This window comes from Coffea eugenioides, unplaced genomic scaffold (assembly GCF_003713205.1).
Source record: "Coffea eugenioides isolate CCC68of unplaced genomic scaffold, Ceug_1.0 ScVebR1_1045;HRSCAF=1833, whole genome shotgun sequence".
Taxonomy (NCBI): domain Eukaryota; kingdom Viridiplantae; phylum Streptophyta; class Magnoliopsida; order Gentianales; family Rubiaceae; genus Coffea; species Coffea eugenioides.
This window is the reverse complement of record NW_020861417.1, coordinates 5,261-13,077: the sequence shown is the minus strand read 5'-3', so window position 1 is coordinate 13,077 and position 7,817 is coordinate 5,261. Positions and strand designations below refer to the sequence as shown.

Genomic DNA, 7,817 nt, shown 5'->3' with positions numbered 1-7,817 from the left:
AAGGAAAAAAAAAAGAAAAGAAGCAACTATGATGAAAAGATTGCCACCACCATGTAATCCCTTTGCCTTGAGAGCCATGTAAACATGAGTTTCAATATCGACCAATCGCTTCCTTAGGTTCAGCCGACAACCCTTCAGAATCTTTCCAACTGTCAAATGTCAATTGTCCATATTTTAGTATCATAGGACCTTAAATTGCATGATTCTTTAGAGATAAATTATAGGGGATTGTCTTTTGAATGAGACCCAAAAAATGAAAAATATAAATAATAATAAAAAATGTAGTATTTATCATGCAATAATGCTAATATGAAATAAACAATGATACACAATAAATAAATGAAATAGCAAATAGAATAGTAAAACAAAATTGTTGAATTTTTGAATATAGGTCCAAAGATCAAAATTTGGATTCATATCCAGAGGATGAACTTTGATGAAGAAAAATGCTCCATCTGACCCTTTCGTAATCATCTATTTTGGAATTCATTGTCGGCAAAAGAACAACAGTGTGAAAGAGACCCAAATCAACATAGTCACCAGCTTTCAAACCTCAACATCTTCTTCTCTGTTGCTGATTCTCTTGTATTCCAAAACCCTACCCCAGCGCCCTTTCGGGTTTTCACTAAGGTTACCCCCACCCATTTTCTTTTTTTTGTTTTGTTTTTTTTTCTTTCGTCTCTTTTTTTCTTTTTCTTTTTGTTTTTTTTGTTTTGTTTTGTTTTGTTTTTTTCTTTGTTTTTTTCTTTCGTCTCTTTTTCTTTCATCTCTTTTTTTGTTTTTGTTTTTGTTTTTACTTTTTTATTTTTTGTTTTTTTATTTTTTTTTAGAAGGTGCCCCTTCGGGTTTTCACCTAGAAACATAGACAAGACAATTTTAACCCCAACTAGATTAATCCAGTCATATTCTGATATTGAGTAGCATCAGTGAGACAATTTTCTCTGACATATTTCAGAAAAATTGTATTTACATCATTTGCCAATTAATTAAGAAAATTTTTTCTCAAAATACTGCAAAAGATGAAAGTAGGCAACTTTGAACTTTTTGTAACTAAGGTTGGATGAGATAGTGAAGGAAAGATTGAGACTTGAAAGTGGATCATATGACGGGTTTGCAATCACTTGAGATAGCATTTTTTCACAACTTACCCCGATCTAGGGTGAGAAAGAGATAAAATTGTCCCAGTTTAATTCTGACCGAATCTTTATTTTCTTTTCCTCTTTTTTCTTTTTTCTTTTTTTCTTCTTTTTTTTTTTGGGAAACAAAATTGCCCCAGTATGAGGTTAGTGATCTTAAGGGACTGCCAAGCGAAAAAGGAAGGTGGTTATGAAAGTCAAAAGGAAAAACAAATTGGGGATAGAATATCGAAATGGAAAAGTGAGAGGAAGTATGCCTGAAATCCGTCTCTTACAGTATTTTAAAGAACATTTTTTAAAAAAAAAAAATAATCAAATGAAAAACTTTTTGCACATATTTGCATTGATTGGTTGGGGAAAAACTTGACCATCTATTTCCATAAGAATAAGCGCTCCTCTGGATAGCACTTTCTTAACAATGAATGGTCCTTGCCAATTGGGAGCAAACTTCCCTTTAGCCTCATCTTGCATTGGAAGAATCCGTTTCAAAACCTTATCTCCAACTTCAAACAAACGGGGCTTGACTTTTTTGTTGTAAACCTGAGCCATTCGTTGCTGATAACATTGTCCATGACACACGGCATTCAACCTCTTTTCATCAATCAGAGACAATTGCTCCTGACGTTCTCTGACCCATTCAGTTTCTTCTATCTGAGCTTTCATCAGAATGCGCAAGGAAGGAATTTCAACTTCTGCAGGCAGGACTGCTTCCATTCCATACATAAGAGAGTAAGGAGTTGCACCAGTAGAAGTTCTGATGGTAGTTCTGTACACCATTAGTGCATAAGGCAGCTTCTCATGCCAATCCCGGTGTGCTTCAGTTATCTTACGAATGATTTTCTTCAAGTTCTTATTTGCGGCTTCGACAGCTCCATTCATCTGAGGCCTATAAATAGTAGAATTTCGATGTCTGATCTTGAACTGTTCACATAATCCATCCATCATATCATTGTTGAGGTTTTTGGCATTATCAGTGATCAACGTCTCTGGTACCCCAAAACGACAGATGATATTATTTCTCAAGAAATCCGACTCCACTTTCTTAGTCACATGCTTATAGGACGCGGCCTCAACCCACTTGGTGAAATATTCAATTGCCACTAAAATGAATTGATGCCCATTTGAAGCAGGAGGATCAATAGTTCCGATCACATCTATTCCCCAGATCGAACATGGCCATGGAGCAGTCATACTATGCAATTCTGTAGGAGGAGCACGTAACATCACCATGCATTTGACACTTAACACACTTTCTAACAAAATCTACACAGTCATGCTCCATGGTAAGCCAAAAATATCCTGTTCTCATGATCTTCTTAGCCAGTAGATGCCCATTCATGTATGGCCCACAAACCCCACTATGCACTTCTTTCATCATATAATCGGCTTCCTCTTCATTGATGCATCTCAGAAGGCCCAAATCAGATGTTTTCTTGTATAGCACTTCTCCATTCAAGAAGAATCTTGATGACATTCTGCGTAAGAAACTTTTTACAACAGAATCAGTAGCAGGAGGGTAGGATCCCGTGTTCATGAATTTCTTAATATCATTGTACCAGGAGCGTCCATCAGTGACCCTTTCCGTAATCAGACAATGCGCTGACCTATTCTGTAGTTGAATCTGTATAGGTTCAATCACCAACTCATCTGGATGTTAGATCATCGAAGACAGAGTAGCTAAAGCATCAGCAAAGGCATTACGAGTGCTGGGAATATGTCTGAGTTCCAAATTCCTGAATTTGCTGGCCAAACTAAGCAAGTTACAGTGATACAGCATAATTTTTGAATCCCGAGTTACCCACTGTTTCAGCGTCTGGTGCACAAGTAAATCGGAATCACTGAATGCTATCAGGTCCTTGATCTCCATGTCCAATGCCATTTTCAATCCAAAAATACAAGTTTCATACTCGGCCATGTTGTTGGTACAAGGAAATCGTAATTTGGCAGTAGCGGGATAGTGCTTCCCTTCAGGCGACACTAAAACTGCTCCAATTCCAGCTCTGAAAGAATTTGACGCACCGTCGAAAAATAACCTCCATCCAGGATACTGCTCACTCATGTCCTCAACTGCTCCAACGAACAGGATTTCTTCATCAGGAAAGTAGGTATGCAATGACTGATAATCATCATCTCTTGGATTTTCTGCCAAATGATCTGCTATGGCTTGACCCTTGACTGCTTTTTGTGTTGTGAAAATAATGTCGAACTCGGAAAGGATCATTTGCCACTTAGCCAAACGTCCCGTGGGCATCGACTTTTCCAACAGGTATTTTAGAGGATCAGAACGAGAAATCAAATAAGTGGTAAAACCAAGCAAATAATGTCTCAACTTCTGAGCTGTCCATGCTAAAGCACAACAACTCCTTTCAAGGAAAGAATAGTTAGCCTCATATGCTGTAAATTTCTTGCTCAGATAGTAGATAGCTTGCTCCTTTCTTTCAGATTCATCATGTTGTCCCAGAACGCATCTAACAGCCTCATCAAGAACAGACAAATACATAATCAGAGGTCTCCCTGGCTGAGGTGGCACTAAGACCGGAGGATTTGACAAGTAATTTTTGATCTTATCAAAAGCTTGCTGACAATCTTCATTCCAATCCATCGGCGCGTTCTTTTTCAACAGTTTGAACAGAGGCTCACAGGTAGAGGTTAACTGTGCAATGAACCGGCCAATGAAATTGATCTTTTCAAGAAAACTCTTCACATCTTTTTGATTTTTTGGAATGGGCATATCTCGAATTGCCTTTATTTTCGCAGGATCTATTTCTATACCCTTTTTGCTGACAATAAAGCCCAATAACTTACCAGCTGGAGCTCCAAAAGCACATTTCGCAGGGTTCAACTTCAAATTATATCTTCTCAACCTTTCAAACAGTTTCTTCAAATCAACCAAATGGTCTTCGACCCTCTTTGATTTAATTATGATATCATCTACATAAACCTCCATCTCTTTGTGGATCATATCATGGAACAAGGTAGTCATGGTCCTTTGATAAGTAGCTCCAGCATTCTTCAATCCGAAAGGCATCACTCGATAACAAAATGTTCCCCATGGGGTGATAAAAGAAGTTTTCTCTCTGTCTTCTTCTGCCATTAAGATTTGATGATACCCAGCAAAACAGTCACCAAAAGATTCAATCTCGTGTCCAGTAGTGTTGTCCAAAAGAATATGAATATTTGGCAAAGGAAAATCATCTTTCGGACTGGCTTTATTCAGATCTCTGTAATCAACACATACTCGCACCTCCCCAAATTTCTTAGGCACTGGCACATGATTCAATAGCCAGACAGGATAATGAGACACCATGATTATCTTGGCATTGAGCTGCTTCACAATTTGTTCTTTTATCTTGAGGCTCATTTCTGGTTTGAATTTACGAGGCTTCTGTTTTACCGGTAAAATATTTGAATTAGTTGGCAACCTATGAACCACTATGTCCGTAGAGATTCCTGGCATATCATCGTATGACCATGCAAATACATCTTGAAATAGCATTAAGAATTCAATCATTTCCTCTTTCTGTTTCTTATTCAAATGAATGCTGACTTTAACTTCTTTAACCTCCGTCTTAGTGCCAATATTGATGATTTCTGTTTCTTCTAAGTTGGGTTTGAGTTTCTCTTCATACTGTTTTAAATCCCTTGAGATAGACTCAAATTCTTCCTCAGTATCGCTCTCACTTTGAATTTCAGATTACATGATTTCAAGTTCATGAGAGATACGAGATTGCAGCCATCGAATTCCAAAATGGTGACATCCAAAGGGTCAAAGGATTTTATTTGTGGCCATCTGAAAATATAATAGAACATAAGTAGTAAATAAATAGCAAATATTGGAGAAGTCTTTCATTTCATTAAATTCAAAATGCATCGAGACTTCACAAAAAGATAAATATACAGACATGATTGCCATTTAAAGACATATTTAACCCAAACCTTTATTTTTGTTTCAGCAATTTTCTTGAACAAAGCAAGTTATATTAACTGAAACAAGAATAAAGGTTTAAAAGATGAAAGCAATTTCTTTTTAACAAAAGATCCAGACTACTGTCCTATCTGGATATGATCTAGACAAAAGACAATCCCCTTAAATTTACCGAAACTCCCTTCGAGAGGGAAGATAATCAGCAGTCCAATTCTGAATAGCTCCTTCGGTAATTGGCAAAAATTCTGCATTCTCTTATGGCTCCTCCTCACAAGTGGCCCCGACAAATAACTGAGACAGGTCGACTTCAATCTCCTCCACAGGATTCTTTGTTTCTGGCATAATCACCTCTGATGGACAAGGAAAAGTGTGATATAGCGGAGGGATATTTAAGGCAGTTTGCTTGCCCTTCTTTTCAGCTTGTTTTCGATCTCGCATTTCCTTTCTATCCTTAGCAGTTGGATGAAATCCCAGTCCAAATGTATCCTTTTGCGTCGGAATCTCTATCGGCTCCAAAATTCCTTGCAATTCTCGCCCAAGACCTCTTCCTATTTCATATCCGCCTCGGATCATCTCTCTCGCCATCATAATACTGGCCTCTGGCAAATCTGATTGAGTCAACGACTTATCCCTAGATGCCCATCCCACAGAGACTATGTCAGCAACATGATGAGATGAAATTGGAGTCCCTTTTCTGTCTTCACCTTTGAATTTTGCATCAATGATCATGGTACAGTCATCCTCAGCAAATACAGTAATGAGCTGATCATTCACAATAAATCTCAACATTTGATGCAGAGAAGATGGCACTGAATTGGAAGCATGTATCCAAGGTCTTCCAAGTAAAATGTTGTAAACACTGGAGAAGTCCATTACTTGGCAAGTAACTTGAAATTGAGCAGGGCCTATCTCCAATATCAACTCTGTTTCACCCATGGATTCCCTTCTTGAACCATCGAACCCCCTAACTACGGTTGCAGACGGACGGAGTTTAACATCAAGAAATCCAAGTTTAGTGAGAGTGTTCCATGGACAGACATTCAGCGCCGACCCATTATCCACCAAAACCCTCGGCAGCAGCTTTCCATTGCAGCGGACTGATATATATAAGGCTCTGTTATGTCCAATCCCTTCTGCAGTCAGATCATCATCGGAGAAGGCGATATGATTAGCGGCAAGTACATTATCCATAATGTTAGAAAACTTATCCACATGAATATCTTTAGGGACATGGGCTTCGTTCAAGATTTTGAGCAATGCTTCTCTGTGTAATTCGGAGGTCAAGAGAAGATTTAAAAAAGAGATCTGAGCAGGCATCCCATCCAACTGCTCCACTGTTTTGTACTCGCTTCTCTTCAGCATCTTTAGAAAATCCACAGCTTCCTTTTCAGACACAAGAGACTTGGGCGTCAGGGATTTAATCTTGGCCCTGGATTGAATATCGATTTCGGGGTTTCCCACAAAGTTTTCAGGCCTAGTAATATTAGGTACCTCCTCCTTCAAGCAATATTTGTCTCCAATTAACAGACTAGACTCCTCGTAGTTCCACGGTACCTCTTGCAAGTTATTGACAGGCATTTGCTCTGAAAATTCGAGAATGGCAGGCTCTGATATATCCCATTCAAAAGATGGTAGATCCAAAATAAAAGGAACTTCAGAATTGTCAGCCTCGGAAGGCCTTCCTTCTATAATAAACGGCTCCTCTTTCTCAAATACAAAAGATTTTAACCTTTTCTCAGCATTATCCTTAGTTATGGACTCTTCAACAAACAACATTTTCCTCATCTCCGCATGGTCAGCCCTCCTTCAGTTTCATCTACAATGTACTTACTGGGGTCGACAAAATATTCATCAGCGATGATAACCCCCACAGTGCTCCGATGCTCAGATAAAGGATTCTTACTAACATTCGGTCCTTGCTCTCCCTTTCTTCTGAGAAGAATGTCTCCAGAGTCAATTATGTCCTGAATTTTATGTTTTAAAACCCAACAATTGCCAGTGGTATGACCTGGACTTTCAGAATGATAAGCACAGATTGCATGCGGGTCATAACCGGCAGGAGGACCTCTGGGATAGATTTTGGGAGGAACAGTGCCAATTTTTCCAGCCGCTTTTAATTGCTCATACAACTGATCAATAGGTCGGCCCAAGTTGGTGAAGGCTCAAAATTGTTTCTGAGTTTGAATTCCACTGGTTTGCAAAGGATTTTGAGGAGGGTTATTATTTTGCAGGGTTGGTCTGGAATGGTAAATGGGACGAGAGTGATTTTGAAAGATAGGCTATGGAGTTGGAGGTAAGGGCGAGGTATTCAAATGATTTGGTCGGGAATGATGGAATTGGATAGTGGTATGGTAGACTGGTTGAGGATTGGTGTAATACGGGTAAGGAAAAGAATAGGAGGGACGGTTTTTGGGTCTGAAAGACGGGCCTTGATCCCATACAAAAGCAGCATCACCTTCTTTCTTCTTGAATTGGGGCCTTTTCCCATTGTTGTTTTGATTTTGCAGAGCATCCAATTGCAACTTTAATGCAGGCACATTAACAATCTTCTCCGCTTTGACAAATTCATCATACTCCTCCAATTTGTTAATTATAGCAGCAAATGAACTTCCAGTCATGCGGAAGATCTCTTCAAAATAGGGTGGATCGTGAGCCTTGATGAAAGTGCGAACAATCTCCTCCTCAGTCATAGGAGGCTCCACTTTGGCAGCTAACTTTCTCCACCGTTTTGCGTAGGTCTTGTGATCTTCCGACGG

General features: G+C 39.0%; 1 pseudogene; it reads right to left on the bottom strand.

Annotated features, from left to right (window-relative positions):
• Positions 1-1,448: 1,448 nt before the first annotated feature.
• Positions 1,449-6,846, bottom strand: LOC113754785 (annotated as a pseudogene).
• Between the last annotated feature and the right edge of the window lie 971 nt (positions 6,847-7,817).